A 24,453-nucleotide genomic window follows, 5' to 3' on the forward strand; every position below is an offset into this window, starting at 1 on the left:
TGCTGCCAGTATAGTCAGTTGGAAGAAATAGGCACTTTTATGGTTTATCTCATCCTAAACATCTAAAATACTTGAGATTTAATGTCAGCCCAGAAGTGCCTATTTTTTCCACTGTCTGTAAAAGGAACTTTGAGTGGTTAGCTCAAATGCAGATGTCCTAAATTAGGTTACATGAAAAGCACCCTGTAGTTTTGAGACTGATAAGAAATATCTCTAATTGTATAAATGGCAGTCCTGGTGCTCAAATCTGTGGGATCTACACCACTGACCCAGCTGCTTCACTGCTGAATTTTCATTGATTTAGATTATATTTCCTCTTCTGCAGACATAATGTATTTTTCTAAAACAGAGGATCCAGTCTATGAAACATCATTTGAGTCTAATAATCCGTTAATCAGTACTCTGTTTTCAATCTTATCTTTTAGATAAGTTTGGTAAAAAATGGGTAATAGGTCAATTGTAGTTTTATGTCTTGAACCTAAAACATGTTGATTTTTCAGCAGTTTAGTGGACATAATTGTACCTAAATAAACTTTATTATAAAGAAATCATCATCAGTGCAAGACATTTTGCACTCTCTGCAGCTGGCTGTGATACCACCACATGGCAACACGTCTTGTTTGTCTTAGAGACTTAGGTGAGTAACCATCTGGCTGAGAGTCTCCCACCCTGGACATTTAACTTTTAAATGAGAGTTGTAGGTGATAATTAGCTACATACTGAAAAGGCCCACAGTTCAGAGCTCATTTATTTATTACCAGGAAGATCCCTTTTAGGCATCATATGCTAAGAGAGCTGGGGTTTAAGTTTTAAAGTCTTATTGTGTTCTAGATTCCTCATCTTTGCAAAACAGACAGTAATTCCTGATCATTTTCTCATTTCAAACTCTGTGATAATCTAATAAGTGTTTAATTTAATTTTGAATAATAGCATAAGTCTAGAGAAAAGTATGTTATGGTCTATCAGAGTTGTTTAGATGTGGGTGGGTATATGGAAAATTTGTAGGTGTAGGCAACTCCACACACAGAGACAAATATACACAATGTTAAAGCTGCAGTCTTTACTGCTCAATCTCATGTATTACTCCTCCTGTTTATGGATTTTTCTCAATGATGTCTTCTTTGAAAAATTTGGTTTATAAATTTTTTAGTCTATTACTTACTGGACATTTAGTTGTTTTTCAGGGTGCTGGGTATGACTTTTTTAAGCCTTTCTGTAGGATGGTCCCTTTTAACAATTTGTTGATGTTTAGCAAGTTATCTGATGTTTAACGGGACATCTGATTTGTAGACATTTTATCAGTTTTCTTTCCTCATCTTGAGTCTATTTTAATATGCTATACAGAGTTTAAAATACACAAAGAGTGTAGGGGGTTTATAAAGCTTATTTTTTCTGTATATGTGTTTTTGTACACATAATAATGTATTCTATATAAAATCGTATTCCAGTTATGATCTACAATAATGTATCATGTATCTATATCATATATGTCTATATATGTATATATCTATATATATGTATATAACTAGTATATCTTTTATGTGAGAATGATGTTGATCAGTTTACAAGATACTTTATAAAAAAGAAAGGCTTTTGTGTTCTCTCCCAGGTAAGATGTTGACTGTTGGCCATGTTTAATTTTGACCAAGCAGGAGATGGAAGCCATCTAACTTTACTGCTGTGCAGCATGAAACTCAAGAAAAATCTTCATGTTCTTAAAGATTTTTTTTTTCCCCCTAAGGCTTTTGTTGAACACAAATGTCTGATGCATATTCTTGAAAAAAGAACATTAAATTCTTCCTGGATTTATGAATGCAGTAGTCCTTGTTCAATTTCTTTTTCCTCCCCCATAATTTCCTTTTTTTTTTTTTTCTGACTGTGAAAAACATTTAAAAGGGAGATTTTGATCAAAATGATTAACTGATCTTTATTCATACCAGTATTACTGAAATTCCATTTCTCTTTCAAACTAGCAACACCTGAATATATGAAAATAGATTATAAAGAATTATAACTGAATTTAAAAGCAAAATGCTTATTAAATCAACATAGTCTTGCAGTTGTTTTAGGAAGCAGTCAGTACGGAAACCATTTACCAGTTGCTAGGATGTCTCATTTATAGTGTTGACCTTCAGCTATATCAAATCACTACATGCTGTGAAATAGTGGAGAGGAACAGCCTACCTACCTGTACGCTATGCCTGATTCCTGGGGCTTGCTGAAGACACATTCAATGTGCTTTGCTCTTGTGCAATGCTCTTGCAATTTTCAGCAGTGTCAGGAAAGCTTGAGATCACAGGAAAATATGCTCCCATCCAGCTCAATCAACAGGATGGGCAGAACTGAGTGCTGATGAATGGAAGTTTTATCTCTGTGCTTGTCTACTTTTTATTTCTCCTTTCTTTAGGGATTTTTCTGTGTCTGCGGAGAGGAAGATTTTTGTAAATAAATATAAGCATATAAGTTAACACTGTAGCTACGCTGTGGCTTCATGGTATATGTCAGAAACCATCTTATACATGAAACTATATGAACAAAAGGATGTTATTTTTTTCAAGAGAGAAAAAGCCAGTGTTTTTTATTATAATCTATTGTCTGATTGTTGAAGCTTTAAAAAAATAAAAAGGAAGAATACTATATTGTTTTTTATGCCAAAGAATTGTTACCTAGCAGTGGCATTCTACTCTGTTACCTTCCTTAAAATAAAATTTTTTTAAAAATGCTTTTTCTCTATTTTTACTTATTTATTATTCATTTTAAACAGGTATAAGCTTGCTCATATTAATGTGGGCGTAATATTTTTCATCATGATTTCCATGTTTAATCATATCATATTTTTCATTTTTCCTCTTCTTTGTAGTCTTACATGCTAACAAATTAAAGGATGCATCAGCATTTAAAGTACTTTATACTTAGTTTTTCTCTTATATTTAGTCTCATTTAAACTAAGATAACTTTAAAAGTTATGAATAGGAAATTGCCATCCATTCTCTTTAAAATAGTTGGGATAAAAAATTTAGGTTCACCTTACAAGTACAGCATAGGATGTCTAAGTGTTGTTACTGATTATTCCAAATTCAGCAGGTAATTGTGAGCTGTGCTTCCCCAGGGAAAAATATTTACAGTTTGATTATCAGCATTGTACAGCATTTTGTCATTATAAGCTACAGTTTCCTCAAATACTAGCAAGTATTCTTGCTTTTGTAATTCTGTTGAGTTTCAGCCTTGTCAACGTTATTTACATCATTCATTTTTTAGTCATCATTTTATATATAGAAGTTGATTTATTCACAATAGTCATAATCAACTCCTAATGATTCCATATTAAGTGCATGAAAAAACAGTTTTAAAAATGCCCAATTATACAAACTACATTGTAAAAATTGTGGCTTCTGTCCATTAAATCAGCATTTCCAGATGTGTTGATGTACTAGATGTACCTTATCTGGATGTCCTACTCATGCCTGTTTGTTAGATGTTTTTCAACCTTGAGGAAAAAAAAAAAAAAAGCATAATTTTAGTTTCCAAAGTAGAAGGCTCATACGGATGTGATCCATACATTATAAAATTTTCACTTTTGTATGATGATAGGAATTATATTTTGGGATGACAGTTGAAATTTAGGAGAACAATTTTTTCTGTAGTTCAGAAGCTTAATCTTTTCCAATTTTTTTGTAAACCAGGAATCAGCTTCTATCCACAATATTGATATTTACTGCCACAACATCTGGAGACTTTACAAGACCAACAAGGAACACATAAGTTGTCCGTGTGCTCTGTGACACACTTCTGCTACCTCTCATTAGTTTTGTGTGCCTACCAAAAGTCAACCCTTGCGAACCACATTTTGATGTCTGAACAAAAACGTGTTTTAAGCCCACAAATTGTGTTTTAGTGCCCACAAATAATACTTTTTATTAGATTAGGATCACATGGAGGATAGTAATAAAAACACACAAAAATAACGTATATATGGGTTACAGTGTGCTGATTCCCTTGCAATGTAAACAATGCACCTGATTTCTTGATGTTTAAATCTTGCTTCATGATTGGCAGATATGTCTTAATCACACTAAATTAAATAATTCAGAAAATATTTATCATGGCTGGTATGTAAGAACTAAGGAGCATGTGTCTGGAGGAGACCTTTAGAGTCACAGACTGCCTAAGTGAATAACTGTGAGTAGGTCTTTGACTAAGAAATATGTTAAGTCTTCAGTTGTGATCCCTTTAGAGGAAATGTTTCTGACGTCCAAATCTGATGTTTTTATTATGAAGAACTTATGGAATATGAATGCATAATGAAAGCACCCTCTGAAACATTGTTGAGTAATTCTCTCATAGTCAAAACCTTCTGTGATTAGAACAAAATATACTCCTATGCTATTCTGTTTATTTAAGGATCAACATACCTTCTTTTTTGTCACTGGAAAGATGTACTTTTTGGAAGTAATTCAGACAGGAATAATCAAGAAAAAGAGGAACAACTCATTCAAAAATCTTTAATTTAAAGAGGGATGTGTATTCAACCTGCATATTGATTGGGCACTGAGTTTGGAAGGCCAGTCGCTTATGATTTCATGAATATTTGGGTTTGAACACTTCTCATTAGTGGCACATTTCAAAGTAAATGTAAATGTATTCTTCTTGTAAATTTTGTGAGCATACAACATATTTTTAAATAACAATCTGAAATACAAATCTAACTAAAAAAAAAGTAAAAATGTCTATACTGGCTTATACTTATATATCTGGTCTGTGTATAGATGGCACAGTGTCTTGTCTCCAACAGCTGATGGTTAGGGAGAGTGTATAAGAAATAATGCAAATATTAAATGACCCTTCACTTAGTAACCTCTAGCTTCTGACAATCAACATTTTGCTATTTTATGAATCTTAGTTTGCAGCCAAGGCGTTCTGGATGGATATATCTTTCCTTAAGAATTAGTGTTGGAAACACTTATACTTTTGATCCTTATCACTACATGTTACCAGGAGTTCCACGTTTTAATTACACAAGAAAAGTGTTAAGTTTTGTTTGTGCCATGCTTCTAAAATACTAATTTCAGTGACATGTCTCAGTTCTCATCCTGCAAGGAACTTCTCATAGTTTATCTGACATGTCAAAAAAAAAAAAAAAAGTCTGGAAAAAGGAATGCATAGCAAGGTGACAAAGTTCACTGATGATATTGACTTGTTTAGGGCAGTAAAAATGAGAACCACATGTGAAGAACTATAGAAGGGCCTTGTGAGATTGAGCAATAACCTGGCACTTAAAATTCAATTTGGAGAAATGTAAACTGCTGAAGAGGGGGAAAAAATAGTCCTAGCTTCACATTTAAAATTATGGGCTTTGAAATGACCATTATTGCACAGAAGCCAGCACTTCAATTTATGATAGATGGTTCAATGAAAATGTCAGTGTTCAGCAGCAGCCAAAAAAAAAAAAAAAACACACAAAAAAAATAAAGCATAACAAAAAACACACCAAGCTGAATGTTAAAAATTGTTAGGAAAGGACTGAAAACCAAACCAGAGAATAAGAGAATACTGGTATGCCACTGCATAAATATGTGAAGCACCTGTAACTTGACCACGATATACACATCTGATCCCCATCTTATATACATGGATATAGTAGAACTGAAAAAGGCTTGGAGAAGGCGCCAAGGATAATCAAAGGTACTTAAATTGCTTCTGTACTAAGATCAACCAAATAAGACTCTTCTTCAATCTGGAAAATAGATCCCTGAGCTGGATATGATAGAGTTCTTAAAAAGACATTAATAAATAGCATGGCAGGAGTGGGGTTGGGGGGGTGGGGTGGGGTGTAGAGACTGAGTATTTGCTGTCTTTCGACACGAGAAAGGGATGTTTCCAAATAAACAAAAAAGGGATTGCTCTAAAAATCATTAAGGTTAAGTTGTGAAATTCTTTGTTCCCGATTTTCGTGGGTGCTAAAAGTTTATGTGGATTTAAAGGGAGACTGGAGAAAAATCTATTGAATATAGAAAAGAAATCCATGGAAATCCTGAATACTTAGACAGGGACCAAACTAGAAATGGTTGCAGACTGTTCTTAGCAGATGCACATGTTTTAGCCCATTCTTATTGTCTTCACGGATTGTCTGAGCTCTTGTTTGTTATCAGATAGGGTGCTAGGCTGGACTGACCTGAGTATAGCTCAGTATAACACTTCTAAATTTCAGTGAATCATTTCTTTTTACCTGCATTATACTTTTTAAAACTGATGACTTTATAGACTTCTATCTTGTTTCCCTTTAATCATCTTCCTTCTTCAATTATAAATCCTATTATATTTATTTATTTTTCTTATCTGGATGTTGTTTAGCATTGTTGATCATCACTATTGCTTTTTCTACATTCAGCACTCTTATGGTACCATTTTAGTTTAGTTTAGTTTAGTTTAGTTTAGTTTAGTTTTCAGATAGGATGACTACTACTAAAGATTTGGACATATGTTATAAAAACTTATGGCAATGTTTTCCCTTTTTTCTTTTTTTTTTTTCCTTTTTCTGACTTATGGATAGTGTTGAATTAATGCTTTCAGAGACTGTCTTCCAGTTCCCCCAGATCTTTTTTTTTTTTCTTGAGTATTAACAGCTAGTAAATGTATCCTAAATATATATACAGTTAGTTTTCTTTTTCTTCTTCTACATATTAGTTCTCATTTATCAATAATAAAACCTATCTAGAGTTTTATCATGTAGTCACTTAGTATTGCAGGATGATGCTGTCATTCTTCACAATCAGCTCTAACTGACTACCTCTAATAACTGTGATCTGCTTTACATACTTTTTCAGATCATTTATGAATATGTTGAACATCATAGTTCCCAGCACAGGTTGTTCAGAAATGAAGAGAAAACAACTAAAGGCCCTGTCAAGCTCATCAATTTGGTTTCATATGAGTTTTGATGGCCTTGGGTAGAGACTAAATGCACAATACTCAAAGGTGCACTTCAGTTTTTGATTTTTCACTTCAAAAGGTACTTTCATCTTGCACACTTAATTGTCATCTGTTCTTGCTGATGAAAAAAGCAATAAAATCTCAAAAATCTTAAGGAGGTAGATAGGAAGTGGCTGAGCAGACCTCAGAAATTTTTAAATTCCCCCAATGACAGAAGTTCATTATTTTTCTGCCTCCTAAACACCCCCAAATTATCAAACCATGATACATCATGCACTTGGACAAGTACCTTTATGTGAGAATTCAGGAACCAAGTTGAGTAGTCTGTACTGCTTTTATTGCCTTAAGACACTGCAGTACCTATTTTAGTTGTCTTTTTCTTTTGCTTATGTGGGAGCTGAGGTGCAAACAATATAGGGAAAACTATCCTACAAAACTTTGCAGTTGTCCCAAGGATATTTTGCATGCCGATTATGTGCTTTTGCAGAATGTTATGGGTGTACAGCTCACACTCAGCGTGTACACTGTTGTCTTCCCAACAAAACCTGCACTTTCTGCAAATTTCTGTGATACTTTATCACCTCCAAAGTGGCTCCACTTGTCTTAGACACTGTCTGAGCAGTTGCTCCCTTCAACTTGTACAGTATACTCACTGGGTAATGGCAGAAGGGGGTGCTGTGTTTGTGGTTAACCAGGCTCATTTCCAAGGACATAGAAATCTACTGATAAGTAGCTGTGACTAACTTGTAGCTTTACAGTGTGGCTCTGAAACATAACTTCTTAACTGTAAACAGAGTTCAAGAGGAAAGCAGAAGTGTAGATATTGTGTATCTTCACCATGTGCTTTGTTGAAGAGTTGTTTGCTTGTAAGTAATGTTATTCTTAGCTACCCTTTTATCAGAAATAGATACTACTATAAGACTAAATGAATCACTGTGTGTTACTCATGCATCACATGTAATTTAGTTAGTCTGTACATGATAAGCATAAAGACTGAAAGAAGACAGCAACAATGAAAAAAGGAAGATGGTTTACTTAAAAGGAAAAAAAAATGTGCTATGACTAGCTTTTTGAATCAAGCAGCTGAGAGACACTGGGGAATCTCCATCCTTAGAGGTTTTCAGAGCTTGACTGGAAAAGCCCTGAGCAGCTTGATCAAAGATTGAAGTTAGATGCAACTTGAAGCTTGGCTCCGCTCTGAGCAGATTGATCCAGATGATTTCCAGAAGCCCCTTCCAACCTAATTTTTCTACGGTTCTGTGAAGACGACCATACATTGTGTACTGTATCTTGAACAAAAGTAAGTCAGGCTTAGGGATCATATGGGCTGAGTTAATTGCCTTGCTAGCGTGAAAGGAAGGGTTCAGCATTCTGAGTGCCTTTGGATGTGTATGACCTGAATTCAGCAACATTGCAGACTTATAACAAAGAGTTTTGAACTGTCTGGCAGGCATAACTATTTTCTTTGTTTCCCTTTTTGAATAAGATGGATAGTGGCAGGTAAAATTGGATGAAGATCCTTTGTATCTCTGTGTCTAGTGCTCTGTATACAAAATATCTTTTTTTGCTGCTTCTGTTTCGGAAGCAAGCTGCAAACAAGGTACTTCAGCTGGAAAATGAGAATGTCTTTGGGAATGTAGAGGGAGTTAATATAATAGAGAATGATATGATTACAGCAGCAGAGCGGTATGATCAAACAGTGCATCAGGTGATAGGAATGTGTCCAATATATCAAGTCCAATGAACAACAGTTTTTATTCAAAGTGACAGCTGTCAAATGTGTAGGATATGAGGCAGTCAAGCAGTGACTTCATTGCAGTGGACAAAAGAAACAGGTCCATTCTTAAGTATGTCCTTCTCATATTCCCCAAGATGTAACAAAGCTCCATTTGAAAACAACAGATGAGTCTATTATCAGTGGAAAGCAGAGCACCAAACCATCTTCAAAGAATTCAAGTCATCGCTGTGGAGCTTTGCTAGACCAGTGCAGGGGGAAGACAATGTGTGTAACTCTTTTCAAAGGGTTGAAGAGTAACTCCCTTGCTTTAAAACAGTATTTTTCTTTTAATTTATTTCTTTATGAGGCTGGAAGGGAAAAAATTTCCTTTTGGAGCAGCTTCATTTTTTTTAAGATGGCTACATTGTGTTGGTCACAAAAGAGTTGTCACCATTTAGAACGGTGGAAACAAAGAGGAAAATCAAATTTGAGTACTAATGCAATATAAAAATAATAATGTCTCAAGAAATGGTACCAAACATTTAGTAAATATTTACTAAATAAGTTCATGGAAACTTGTGATTTTGGGGACAGTTTTATTCCAGGTCCAGCTCTGAGGGACAAGCAGATGATGATTCACTCTCTTTTCAAAGAACTGTTGCATACACGTGGAAGCTGATAGAAACATAGTGTAACCTCCGATATGATGGTTTTTGTTTGTTTGTTTGTGAGTATGAACACTGCTGAGAATATGGATTTAAGGTATATGATGAAACACGTGGTATTCCTTATGATTGCAAGTCCACTGGGTATAGCTGAAGTTCTATCTTTATTCTACCAAGGCACATTTAGGAAAAAAAGCTTAACAGCTAAGTATTAACTATTGGAGAGAATATGGATTAATCAGGAACACAGGGAATGGTGGAAGTCTTTATTTAAACTATTTCAAAATGACACGGATATATGGAAATATGTGAGTTGGAGGTGTACAGCAGAAGTTATGATAGAAAGTATGTGAAGTATTTTCATGCAACAACTCTTTTCTTGGATACTTTTAATGATGAGGTGCTTGTGTTACATGGGTGACAGTAAAACATTGAAAAAAGTTGATTTGTAAAATACTAGTTCTAAGAATGCTAATTTTCATGTTCATGAATGTCAAATGCAACTTTTTAATGATGAAAAAGGTGGAGTATGATAATAAAATAATTTCCTACTAAAGAATAACATTACTTTTGGAATCTTAATTATTACCCTTAATGAACCAGTGTTACAGGTGAACTACTTTCAGAGTGGAATTTTTTTCGTTACAGTTCATGATAGAAACACAAAAGATTACAAGAGACTTGAAGTTCATTCTTAAAATGCAGTTTACTTACAATAAAGTACAAGGGCAAGGCTGCGGTCATTAAGCTAGCACAGGCAGACTGAGAAAAAGGAGTTAAGCAACATTATGCTGTTTCACTTGGCAATTCAATTGTCAAATTGTAGTGTCTTACAGCTCACATAGACTAGTATTATTATTTTTGGTACTGACTGTTTATATTTGACTTAATCTCATAGTATTTATTTCTGACCTTTATTTGTTCCTGACCTTTATTTTATAATAGTTTGCCATGTTTTGCTTTCCTATTTTGAGAGAGAGTGAGTGTGCTACAAAGCCAATGTTTTAAACACTAGTGTGAAGTACAGGAGTGTTTCTGAAGTTGGTCACTGCATCAGAAACTTCTTTGTTGAACCCAATTAGTCAACTTGCAAACATAGTATAATAAAGGTTATATGAGAGACATATGGAGATATAATCATTTGACAGAAAGTAAAATTTTTGAAATTATAAAAATTCTAGAACTAAAATGTGAAGTGGTGTTTACATCCCATTAAAATATTACTGAACTTGATAGTGAGGAAAATCATTATGACTTTTTCCTGCTCCATCTGTAGAAATATGCTGTATCCAGTTTGTAATATCAGTAATCAAGTAGTATGGATATTTTTTGGTATGATTTGAAAATTGAAGTGTGCAAAATATGCTTCAGTGGAAGTCTGTCAGCTTATGCTAGCTATCTAAGGTGTATACAACAAAATAAGCCACAGGTGTGAAACAACTGAATGGACTTTAATAATCAATCTTGATTTATCGTGGTGTAGATGCAAGAAAAAACAGTCTTCTTTATTTTTCATGTAATCCTTGTTATTTTCACTGTTCAGAGACAACGAACAATTTTAAACTGACTCCTGTCTACCTGCAACCCACTAAGCGTGGTGAGGGACTTCACACTGGCAGACAAGCGAGGAGCTATTCCACTCAGAAGATGTGAGAAAGCACTGTGAACATGATAACATTTCTGCTTCAGAAAAATACAATAATTTGTCTTCCAGGAATGCCACCTTGATGCTTCTCTAATGCAAGGGAATAGCACACACAAGTGTTGTGGTGACCCTGCTGCTCTCTTGCCTGCCTTAAAATCTTATTTCTAGTTCATATCATGGTCTTTGTTCCATATGGTGTTGTAAATACTTTAAAATATGAGTGTAATCTAATTGATTTCAATGAGATTATTTGTTGCTTAAACACAGACAGGAACCATATCTTGTTAACTAAAGATTGATTCAATTAATATTATTTCTTGAGTATCAGAAAGCAGATATTACCCAGATTTATTTACAAAAGCAGGAATACTGAAAAGAAAGCTATTTTAAGTCTCAGTTCCATACAGTTCGTAAGTGCAATGTGTACTGCCAGGTGCAATGGATGTGTTGGGCTTCAGGAGACCTAATCACTGTGGCATGGAAATACACCTTAACAAAAATATATTTGTGGCAAAAGTTCCTGAAGATATTAGTATTTTTACTGTCAGTCCTTAATGGTGTTAAAGCAACCAGCTGGTTTAGTATGCACTTTAAAAAATAACCATTCTGAAAGGAATTTCAGCAAGGGAATAGAAGACACCTATTTCAGAAGTAGAAAGCTGTATGAATATTTGGTAGTTTTGGAATAAGTTTGTTGCCTTAAGCAATGCTTGCTACTGTGGGAAAAGAGATAAAGGAAACAATGTCTTTTCTGCTGCCCATGTATCAAGAGAAGAATTGTGGAAAAAAACCTTTGGATGTGAGGGTTTGCATACACAGAGCCTCCTGCTTTTGGAATTACGCAAGGTAGAAGAAAGTTTGTAGAAATAACTGCCTGCGTGCTGTTCGGTCAGCATCATCGCCTTGCTCAGGCACCAAAACTTGTACTTGCGGCCATCCCTCCTCACAGCGACTGGGCACCTACGGCTGCCACCGGACTTTTTCCTCCTGGCGGAGGGAGACTCGGACTCCGAGGAGAACTGATGTGAAGCGATTGGGTGGGGCGGAGGGATTCTTCCCGCCTCCAGAGGCTCTGCCTGCCCTGAGGCGACGGGAGCGGGCGGGTGGGGAAGGAGCCGCGGCGGGGTCGCCGCAGACAGAGCGGGTCGGCGGTGTTGTCCCGGGGTCGCTTGGCCAGGTTCCCAGCTCGAAGTGCCCCGTGCTCCGAGGGCAGACCCGGTGCGGGTCGCTCAGAGCCCGGGGAGGAAGAGGGCGGCCGAGGGGCGCCGCCGCGGTGTGTTCCTGTGGGCGCTGAGGGGTGCGCGGGGCGGGAACGCCGCGGGGCTGGGGCTCCGGGACAGGAGCGAGCCCGCTGCGGGAGGCGGTCGCCGTGAATGACTGAAAAATAAATAAATAAAAAGGTTTGTCAGAGGGTAAACGAAAGCAGGAGGGAGAGGCAGGGACGGAGGGGGCAGGACGAAGGGACCCATTACCTGCAACAAGGGAAACCCTCCTCAGGCTCAGAGAGCCTCGGGCTGGAAAGCCACAAGTTGCCTGGGCATTTGTTTCCTCTGCATTTCACAGAAATATCCTCACTTTATTTATTTATTTGTTTGTTTGTTTATCTATATATTTATCTATCTATTTGTTTATTCTATGTGTGCCATTAAAGACGTAAACCTGACTAATTAGGAACGCTGCTTGATCTTTTCAGTCATGCACTCTTGGTTAAGAAAAAATAAATAAATAAAGTTTTCTTAATTATATACTTCATGAAACATTTTGAGCGCCTTTCCATTGGCTCTCGGAGGTCAGGTCTGCACGGTGACTGGGTTGCTCAGAGGTAACAGAACCAGTCTGTGACATGTGTTTGCTGCTTACCTACATAACCACCCTAAAAAAGTTACTGACATTTGCAGAACTTAATTGTAATTTATATATAATACATTTAACATACAAATTTCGTATCTAATATATAAGCATATGCATTTATCTTACATGTTTTTAAACCTATAGTTTATTATATAATTATTTGCATTTCAAGAAATAATAAATTCCCTCTAACAGTACATGAAATGTCACTTTGTTCAAATTATGTTCCACACAGTACCTAGAATACCAGTTTGTAAATGTACCTGCAGTGTGCTTTTACTTTGAAGAGGCATGAAGCTAACACCATGTAGGCTAGTACATGTGGATATCTAGATATGTATCCTCTACAACACTGTACATGTGTTCTTTGTACATGAAGACAGATAGAGTGTTTTATCATACCTGAGGATTTTTGATAAACATAGTTACAGCTCCACATTACAAATTATCCCACAGTGAAGACAAGGCTAGCTATTCCTGTCAGCTTTTAATAACTTTAAGGGGCCCACTCCCCAGATTCTGAAGAATTCGTCAGTGAGCATTATTTTCTTTAAATTTGTTCTCAGTACTCATTTTGGGTAAAATTGCAGTGTGACAAATACATGAAAAATATTCTTTAACTTGTTGACACAGTGAAATTATCACCACCCATTTTAATTTTGTATGCATCTGCAGCTTTTGTAAATAATCTCTATGTTAAATTTTAGGTCTTGTTTTTAAATGATTTTCAGTGATCCTGTCTTTATTTCTGTTATGCATACCAAACAAATATCAGCATGGTAACATGTATGTATAATAGAATTACTAATTTATATTCTGTCCATTTTGGAAATCATTAAAAGATCATTTATGCCTAACACTCCAATATTTCTTTAATTTTCAGGACTGTCTCCACAAGTACACAGCTCATTTTTCTGAGCATGGAAAACACATGTACGCAAACATTTTTATCTGTATCACAAAATGAAACCGAATACTACTTACATCCAAAGCGTGATAAAACAGAAAGTAATCAAAAAAACATAGAGGAAGAGGAGCAGCAAAAGTTAGAACAAAGCATCTGCTGTGTTAACAGGTATCAGACTCCACCAAATGAGCCTGTATATTTATCAGAAAGACAAAACAGCTGGGCAATGGAAAAGGAAAGTTGTGACAGAGCAAGAAAAACTTGTGTGAGAGAATTTTCCCATTTTCAAACTTGTAATAGTACAAGATTACCATGTAGAGTATTAGAAAATAAACTGTCCACCAAAAGACAGAGTCCTGAAAATGAAGGTGAAAATATTGTACAAGATGGCATTTCTTTGAATGTGTATGGGCAGCCTCTTGAAACAGAGTTTTGCAATGTGTGGAGTGCTACTAACACATGCAAAAATCTACAGGTACTAAATCCCATCCAAGTGCTTCAGGACAACAATATAGAACAAAATAAATTAAAAGATGATAACGAACTTAAACAAAATTGTTCAGTTACACCTTTAAACAGAGATTTATTTCAGATGGAAATGTTAAGTCATAGGTCTGTCTCTGATAAAAGGTGGAGACAATATCAACTTCTGCAAGTTCCATTTTTATGTGGTACCAGTTCTATGCTTTCACAGATAGAACACGAGAAGAATATTTTTTTGGAAAAAGTATGCAGTACAGAAAACAAAGATTATTACAATAATGGTCATCAAACTACTACAGAAAGAGATAATAAAGAAAAATACAATTCTTATATAATTCCAACATCAAAACCTTTTAAAAATATAGAACCACTGGAAATTCCCAATTTTTTAATGAAAGAAAACACATTCCATTTTCCTAGTATTTCAAATAAAATAAAGAATAAAATGCCATCAACTAAATTGAAGGAGATGGATGGGAAGACTCCTAAAGACCAACCATCTTTGTTGCCATCTACACAAATATGTGGTGTGCAAAAAATATCTGAGATAGGGAACCAAAATCTGCAAAATGATAAAAACATTGTAAAAGCATCGTCTGGTGGTTCTGAATGTAAAGAAAAGAATTACCAGTCGGTTAGCAAACAAGAGTGCAGTGCTTGGGCAGAAGAAGACAAAGTGTCTGCAACTTATTTCAGACATATCAACACAGATATTGAATGTAATCTAATATTTGCTGAAAGTGATTTTAAAGATAAGATGCTGGAGAAATCAGATGGTGAAGATGACCAGAAGTCAAGGATCCACATTTACATTAGTGCTAAAAAAGTTCAGAATGAGAAAGTTATCAGCAGTATGGATATTTTGAAGGGATTGGGGAGGAAGAACAGTCATAACAGGATAACATTTAATATACAGAAAAGCATTCTAGCAGCAACAGAAGCATTAGAGAAAAATAAGTTAGACATTCACTATGGTCTGCGTAATTCCAATGCTGATATTAGGTTGTATGAAAGAGCATCAAAACTATCTACAGAAGATACACTTGATTTCAAAAGTTATTTAACTAAAAACATTGTATTTGAAAGTAATTGTACTCCCATTGTTGTGCAGAATTTTCCAGATAAAAAAGTGAGTTTCAATATAGTGAGGGGAAAGAAATGGTTTAAATTAAGGCTTTCATTTCAAAACTTGTTATTTGGAGCATTCAGGACATGGACTGAATCTTTACATAAAGATATGCCCAAGTGTCAGGCTGATGGTATTCTACATTGCTTTCATTTCTGTAAAACATTAAACGACCAGCGTTATACTCAAGAGTTAGTAAAGAGCAATATCAGTAGGAGCCACAACAATAAAACATGCATTTATTTGCTGGCAATTGTTTCAAAGCATCTGAAGCTGAAACTACAAAAGACAATTCTTGCTTCCTTTTTCAATAAGAAGAAAGCTTTATTACCAACTGAAGGGAAGTTCATGCGAGTGGAGAAACATCCTTCACGTGGCAGAAAGCAAGTGCAGTTAAGTTCATGCACAGATAGTAATCTGAGGCAAAACACAGACTTTTATAAAAAATATGAAACTTATCCAGGCATTGTAAAATCTAAATTTGTGAATACCATTAGTTTTGAATTGCATAATGAATGCCAGAGAAGACATTTTTCTAGAACTTCAGGTGATGAAAAGTCCACTTTCCTAAACAGAGGGACCATCTTTCATAACCAAAAAAGGGGATTACCTAGAGGAAGATGTATCAGAAAGGACCACCTCTTGTCCAGAGGGAGTGAAAGATTTCTCAACACCTATTTGAAGTCTGTAAGTCACAAAAAGGATATGAAAAAGCAAATTTTAATTTCTAAATGCCTTATTTTGCTGCAGGGCAATTGGGATTGTTCTTCACTAGAGAAGATATTTTGCTCCAAAGTCACAAAAATACAGTATCTGATAAGAGCAAATCTTAGGTTTTTGACATACCTTCCTGCTTATTCACAACTTAAATTTGAAAAGGTAAATTATAAATGTTCAAATCAGGTAATATTAGTAACTACAATAAAACAGGCAAAGAACATATTGAAGAAAATGTTCAACAGCTGCTTTCATAGAGAAAGACTTATAGCTTTACCTTGTGTTTTAAATGACAATAAAAAACATGAAACAACTGGATTTAGAAATTGTATAAAGTCTACAAATGAAGTTATATATAAAAGGAAGAAATACTTGGGTACTTTTAGTTATGTAAAAGCTGATAACCAGGAATATTTTAAATCCAAAAAGTTACAAATAAGTTTGCATAATTTCATTTCTAAAGAAACTCTTTCAATTTTTGACACATACAAAAAAATTCCCCTTAATAATGATTCTGAAGACTTTGACCAGCTCCTGCTTGTAAATCAATATAATTCTGTCAAAAAAATGACTACTGAGGAAAACACTATCAGTAGTTCAGAAAACATTGATAATTTGTCTGATAAATCAAAAGATGTTTTAGCTTTACCTGAGCAGTCAAAAACAACTATGGAAAAATATTGTTCTCTCTTGTTACAGGACAGTCAAACAAACAAACCTGAACATTGTAAAGAAATAGATGCATGCAGCTTACATGTAGCCAATGAAAAAAAAATTGTAGACTTTCCAAATGCTTATTTAAGTTCTGGAAATATATTTGTTAGTTCCATAAGTGGTTATCAGTCTATCACTTCACCACTGCATAGCAGCACTTTTATCAGTAAAGATGGAGTAGTAAGTGATGATGGACGCTGCAGGAGTTGCTTAAGTGCAGACAAACAAAACCAATATGAAAAAATTCATGCCACTATGCACGATCTATCCACAGGAAGTCCTACTGTAACAGATATATACTTCCAATTACAGGCTAAAGAAACAGTGTATTTTTCTTTACAAGGACATACTCAGACAAATAAGGCTGTCAGTTTAGAGACAGCAACTTGGAAACAACATCTTGAATATGTAAAACAGGAAGAGATAAGTGATGAACAAATGCATGTAACTAATGAAAGTCAATGTGAGAGTGTAATGAATGACTTGATTATGTCATATTCAGAAGATGAATCCAAAACATTCATTGCTGCAGAAGAGAAATTAAAAATGCATTTATCCGTAACAAACAATGGATGTCTTGAAGACATAAAAGATGAGTATTTACCTTCGGAAAATAAAATCACATATGAATTTGAACTGAAGAGGAAATTTGATTTAGTGCTAGAAGAGCTACGTATGTTTCATGAAATTAGCAAGGGAAACGAAAACAATTTATCTAGTGTGGAAACAAACTCACATAACATTTATCATGCGTTAAATAATTCTGAGGGGATAGCTGAAAATGTGGAAAGTGTTTATGAAAAGAAAACATGTGTTTCTTCTCCAGTCTGTGCTACTATAGAAGGGCAAAACATAACTGACAGTGATGAAAGTTCATTTAATGAAAAAATATCACATGAAAATGAAGACCAAGAAGCACCTAAGCAGTATTGCATTTCAAGACTGCTAAGTGAAGAATTGATACATTCACCTATTGCAGAAGGTAAGCACTTGGAATTACTAGCTGTCAATAAACAAATATAATTTTTTAGGCAAATATTTATATTTCTTTAAAGGTACATTTCTTAGCTGAAAAAAAAATCTGTAACAACAGCTGAGTTTTCATTGAATTGTACAATGTTTGTGGAACTAAAGGTCCTTCTCTATGAAGAGCCGAATGCAAAACAGCCACACTGGTACTGCTGCTGCACATCGTGTAGTAGCAGTTGTAGTCTGGAATTCAGCCAGCCAATCTCAAACTTTACTTAATGCATATTCCATTACAGATTACCTCTTTTGTCTTAAACTTCATCATAATAACCCTTAAAATCCCCCAAAATGTCACGGACTTCGTAAGATGCACATTTATAGAGAGAACAGGCTCAATTAGTACATGATAGATAAAAACAATATTCATAAAGGAGATGACTGTTCCCTTACAACCAATGTGTTCTACTGAAATATTTTTTACTGTTATGGAAATCAACTTCACCTTTTCAAAATGAATTTTACATAATATTCAGAAGCCTGTTTTCTCTGAGAAAATGGAAGAGTAGAATGGTCACAAAACAGAGGAGAGAAATATTCGGAAAAATATTGTTTGGAGTTAGGTGATCAGTGGGGGCAGTCATTTACTAAATCTCTTGGTTTTGTTCTAGACCTAGCAATACATAAAAGCCAGTCTTGCAACATTTACATGTGTGGCATCTGCCATTGATACTAATATGTTCAATTTACTGAACAATAAAATACTTTGGGAAGATAGGCAGTTTAACACTAACTGAGGTAAAATTAATAAAGATATATTTGAGCATTTTCATGAGCCATAGGCGCTACTTGTCATGGGTGATCCTTGCTTATTTCTCATAAAGCATTTCTCTAAGCTATTTGTCCTTAACGGTTAATTCTGGGCCATTGATGCCGTGTTGGTGAAGGCATTTTGAAGCACTGAAGATCTCAAAATCAGGAAGTGGAAGTTGTTTCTAAACATATTCTGCATTTAATCTTTCTAAAGGCATTTCCATAAGCACTTCCTTGCCTACTTTGTTCCTTGTATAGCAACCTATTTTGAAAGATCTTTTTCCATCCAGAATAAAGGAAGCATATACACCTCACTTCTGATTCTGGAAACCAAGAAGAAAATCAGTTGAATACAGTACCTTATAGCTCCAAATAGCTCCCATGTGATAGGTAAATTATTCACACAATTTTCAAAGAACATGCTTATAAGATTTTGCATTTGAAATCCGGGTTGCAAAAGTGATGAGTTCTCACAGCTGCAAATTAAATCAATAAGAGAGAAACTTTGGACAAAATTTGGTAAATTCACAGATAAAAACATGGCCATTTCAGATTTGGCATCTGAAATCAATTTCCTAGGGATTCAGCTCTAAATTTATAAAGCAAAGATCGCAGGGGTTTTGTGAAGGTAATTAGAATGAAACAATTAGAAGAGTGTCACAGAAAAGCCCAGGAGGAAGTTCTGTTCAGTGGGGTTTCAACAGTATAATGTGCTGCAAGTTACAGCTGCATGCCTTGTCTCAGGGAATGAAAATCTAACAAGATACCAGATTAATTGTTCACTAAATGATCATTCCTCTACCTTGGTCTGGATTAAGAACATCCAAGTGGAGAACACATGTAATCACAGGATTAAAGACTGCATCATTGTATCTATACAAAGAGTTAATGAGGTGTACAGATAACTTTTGACAGGCCTCTGAGCGTGAGACTTTGCAGCTTCATTAATATTTCCCATGACATGTACTTTTTTTTTTTTTTACTTACATCCCCAAGAACCACAAATTAACAAATAGTTGAAACAAAATTAATTATTTGTTTTTAAATTTAGTTAAAAATCTTAAATGTTGTAATCATGCTTCTCCTTTAAGGCGACTTTGATTCAGTTTATAAAATGCCATACACATGGGACCCTGCTTTTTCGTCCTGCATGCTTTCGAGGGAACAGAATTATAATTTACAGAAAGAGGGAGGTAAGAATATTTTTTTCTATTATTTATACCACAAATGCCAGTGCTAATAAACTCATTTCTGAAATACTATTATTTGTTTCTTCCCCATTTAGCTTTCTCTTCTCTTTCTCTCTCTCTCTTTCTCTCTCCCTTTAAATTATAGGTTACTAGAAAGCTGTCTTATCTTTGGCTTTGGTTACAGAGCAAGTCATGCAGATAAGCCATTTTATTCCATGGGTAAAGAGAAGAAATCAAAAAATGTGGGGTTTCCTTTGCTTTTTTTTGGAGCTATTTGGAACAAACATCTTCAAGCTTCAATTGTTTTGATACAGCCAAAACAAATGAGAATATTATTTGCTATACTTTTCTTGGAAGAGATGTGGTGTTGGACAGCTCGTGAAAGAAAATTCAGAAAGATATAGGCAATGTTTCTATTAGAATTTCAAAAAGCCTGTTTTTACATTTTTTCTAATGCTTGGAAACATTCAGTAAAACAATACTATTAGTTTATTTTGAAATAAAATGTTAAAACTTTGTAGGACAATGCTATAGATGGCTCCGGTTTCACTAAGGCAAATTATGTACAGATATTTTCACTTTTATTTCATATCTTAAACTGATGCACACATTGCTGTTCTCAGAATTCAGAAAGTTGTTTCCTTCTTTCAGGCCATTCTGTGAAATAATGAGACCAAAAATCTTGAATGTTTACAGATCACTTCTGATTTTTTTTTTCCCACTTTTTTTTTTTTTTACTGAAGGTATCACGTGATACTATTTCATATGTCGAATTCAAAATGTTGCAAAGAATATGGCTGTATTTTTTTTTTTTTTAGTTTTCTTAGAAGTTTTGTTCAGATGGTGTTGGAGCTTGCTTACTCCTGCAAAAGAGAAGAAGATGACTGAAACTGGATCGTCTTCTGTTTCTTCTTTCCCTGTTGCTTTGGGTCAAAAGGCCAGAGGAAGAAAAAAACATACATTTTCTCCCTTGCTATTACTAGCAACTACTTCCTCTACATCACTTCCTAGTCTTTTTTAAGTTCCCGTCTCTAGATATGTTTCGAAGCAAACCTTAACAGTAATTAACTGGATCACCTCTTTTCCAGTCATGTGGATTTCTAGGGCAGTAGCACATTTCTAAGCCACTCTATACCTTATTTCCAGTACTTGTCAGAATCAACAGGCACCTAATAAACTTCCAGTGGAAGGAGCTGAAAAAATTTCATGTTCACATCTTCATCATTCTCAGTCAATAGACAATAAGGAACGTTTGAGTACCTTCCTACGTGATTTGAGTTGTTTATGTATTTTGGGTATGAGAACTCTTTTTTCTGCTATGCTATTAAGCCTCTTAATTTATAAAGTTCAGTTGGCAAAGCTCTGTGGTATAACCCAGCATATTGTTCCTGTAGTTAGAAGAAAGAAGTTAGGAAGTACAGGTTTGATGCTTTCTGGTAGCAGTAAGTTCTTTGTTTTATACCTGAAGTGACCATTGCCTCCAAAACTGCGACTGTTTGAGAAAGGAGATACCTGACTGGGACAAGAAGATTTATATATCATCAGTTTTACAATTCTGCATGGTTTCAGAACTACCATGCTTTATTGGCTGCGTATAAGCCCATAATACTTGATTGACTTTTAGTGTGTGCAGTTCCTCTTCCAACTGACTCTTACAAGTCTTATAAAAGATATATTGGCAGTACTACCTCATCATTGACTTTTTTTTTTTCCTTATCCCATCATTTAAAATTTTGGTGCCTGCCTAAGGCTCTGATGGGCTCACTATTTGATATACTATCTAACTGCTCATTGCTTCCTCTTTTCATAGAAGCATGGAAATAAAACTGGAAAAAGTCCTGAAATTTGACACCTTCCTTCTTGTGTGATTGTTACTTCTTCCAGATGCCTTAATGTCCTAATCTTTAGTTTACAAGGTCGTGGTCTTTCATTCCTCCACATTGAATATACTGTTGTATGCAAACCGGAATATCTTCTAAAGCATGACTGAATCATGCTCCAGGTTACCACATGGGATATACCTTACCTAATAAACTATGGAACAGAAAATCAACATCCTTCTATCTAACTTGGTGAAAAAAAAAAAAAAAAGTGACACAAGAAGAGTCATTATGATTATTATCACCAGTGGAGTGGTAATAACTCCCATGGTAATTTGGAGTTGCACCTCTAAACCGCTCAGACTAGTGGTAAGTATTAAAGCTTTGTCCTCTTGGTGTATCCCCCCTCTCCCAGAATGCTAATTGCTGTGGACAATATGTGACTTGCCAGTATATTAGGAAAGTTTCTTTTTAACATTAGGTTGAGGATCCTTCTAATTAAAAAAGAATGTGAGCATGACCCATCTATTAGGATTTCAATTTCAACCAAAAAGCATATGTTAGACGATATAGCTGAATAAAATGGAGATGTGACAGGACCAAGAGGCTGCAATTAATGTTCATCTAACTTACACATCTTGGACATATATATTTCTAGTGAATATCTTATGCAATTCTGGTTTTACTTTCACTTTTTTTTTTTTCTCTTTTTTATATAGGATACTTTCTGTCACGTGAAGTTGCAAGAGTACAGCCTCTTAAAACATGCAAGGGCCCCATCAGGATTGGTCTGTCAAGAAAAGCTAGACCTCAGAAGCTTCATCCTTATCTGAAATGACTTACTGGGTTCTCTTACCAGTCTTCTCATGAAAACATTCTGCCTGAAAACTGTTGAAATGTTTTTATGCTAAGTTGCTCTGTTGATAGTTCAATCTTTGTGCCTTATGTTTTTTTTTAGGTATTAATATCAAGTACTTGTTCGTGATTTATTTAGGAATTCTGTGAGTATTTAATAGCAAAGGGACTTATGATGAACGTTTACTAGTAGAAATGTTAATGGAAAGATGGGAATGTTTTAAAGTTTATGTGATATTAATAAAAAGTGACATGTATTCATCATCTATTGGAATGTTTATATATGTATGATTATATATTTTTAAAACTCAATTATTTTTTTAATGGGAAATGTTACAAATGTTTACAGAGGTGTAGGGGAGAATTCCAGGAAGATACATTTAGATTACTAAACAGGAAGGTTATGTTTTAGGCTTCGTTTCCTCTGACTTCTTTTCAGTACCATGCACTTGTCCCATTAGACAAAGAAAACTTCAACTGCAGTGAAAGAATGATGATAAACCTCAGTACATGTTAATGCTTTGTATTATATACACGTGTATATATATACACGAGGAAAGCTGAGCAAGATGAATTGATAGGGAAACACATCCATAAATCAATTATTCTATAGAATCTGTAGAATTCTATTGGGTCTGTGGAATTTAGAACAATAGTGCAAAGAATAAATCACTACACAGTTGAGTCTAATTAGATGAAACCTCAGAATATGCCTTACAGTAATTATATCAGGATGCTGATCTCATAGGGACCTAAATAAGAAAAAGAAATTTAGTACACAACATTGAGAGAAATTAATAAGGTAATAACTTTTAAGAAACTGGTTATAATTCAGTTTATATTTCTATTATTCTCGTATGAAATAGTAAAAATATCAGATAAACATTTGTTTCTGGGAACAGCTGGATCTGAAACACGGGATTCTAGATTGCTATCTGTGGACCACAAGTTGTCCAAAAGACATAGTAAGTGACATTTACCTGCTCTAAAAAAATAATTTTAAACAGTAAAACTTACAGTAGCGATTTCACACCTGTGGCTATGTGTCAAATCATGCTGCTCCACCATGCTGCTCTCACACTCCCCATCCTCAAAAGAACAGGGGGAGAAAATACCACGGGGTCCATCCCCCAGGATCAAAACTGCTCCAGCACAGGTCCCCCATGGGCGGCAGGTCCCCCCAGGCCCCCTGCTCCTGCGTGGGCTCCTCTCCACGGGCTGCAGCTCCGGCCTGGGGCCTGCTCCTGCGGGGGCTCTCCATGGGCCGCAGCCTCCTCCAGGCCACATCCACCTGCTCAACTGGGGGCTCCCTTTTCAATCTGTCTGGAGCTCTCTCTTATACACTGACCCATTAAAAATTTGATGATGCAGGTCTAAGACTGTCCATACTATTGGAGAGCATATTTCTGGAGCTCACAAGACAAAAAAAAAAAAAAAAAAAGTTCTTCCTGTAGCAGTAGTCCTAACCTATGTAAAAGTGTAAAAGTGCTAAGCAAAAGGGCAATTAGAAAACAAATTAAATATAATACCAACAAACCCAAATTAATGTGCTGTGAAAGTAATATATTAAGAGGTAATCATAGCACCCAACCATAGACCCAAGCTTAGATTTTGTAACCTAAAGTGTCACATAAGCTTAGAAATAGGCATACCCATATGACATGACCAGCCCCACTGCATTTATTGACTGCTTGTAGGTATTGAACCATACAGGCAAAACTCATCCTCAGTCAAACACGTCACTATAGCCAATGATGATGTGACATCCACCTTTGTAAATGCATGATTTTGTCTTTTACTTATTCTACAAAATCCAGTCCAAGTGAAGAATTTAGGTGATCGTTGCTGTTTCTTGTTGCTAGCAGTTGGATCAAGACTCAGAGAACACACAGGATTTTCATACTGGTTTTGAAAATCCTGCGATAATTTTACACATGTTGAAAGGCAGCTGTCTGCAGCAGCACCTCCATGAGGACGCCAAGCAGTAGATCATAGGAATTTCCCTGTGTCAGACAAGATCCAGCATTCCTCAGGGCAGAGAACAAACAGCAGGA

The sequence above is a fragment of the Cygnus atratus genome, chromosome 3 (genome assembly GCF_013377495.2).
Source record: "Cygnus atratus isolate AKBS03 ecotype Queensland, Australia chromosome 3, CAtr_DNAZoo_HiC_assembly, whole genome shotgun sequence".
NCBI classification, from domain to species: Eukaryota; Metazoa; Chordata; class Aves; order Anseriformes; family Anatidae; genus Cygnus; species Cygnus atratus.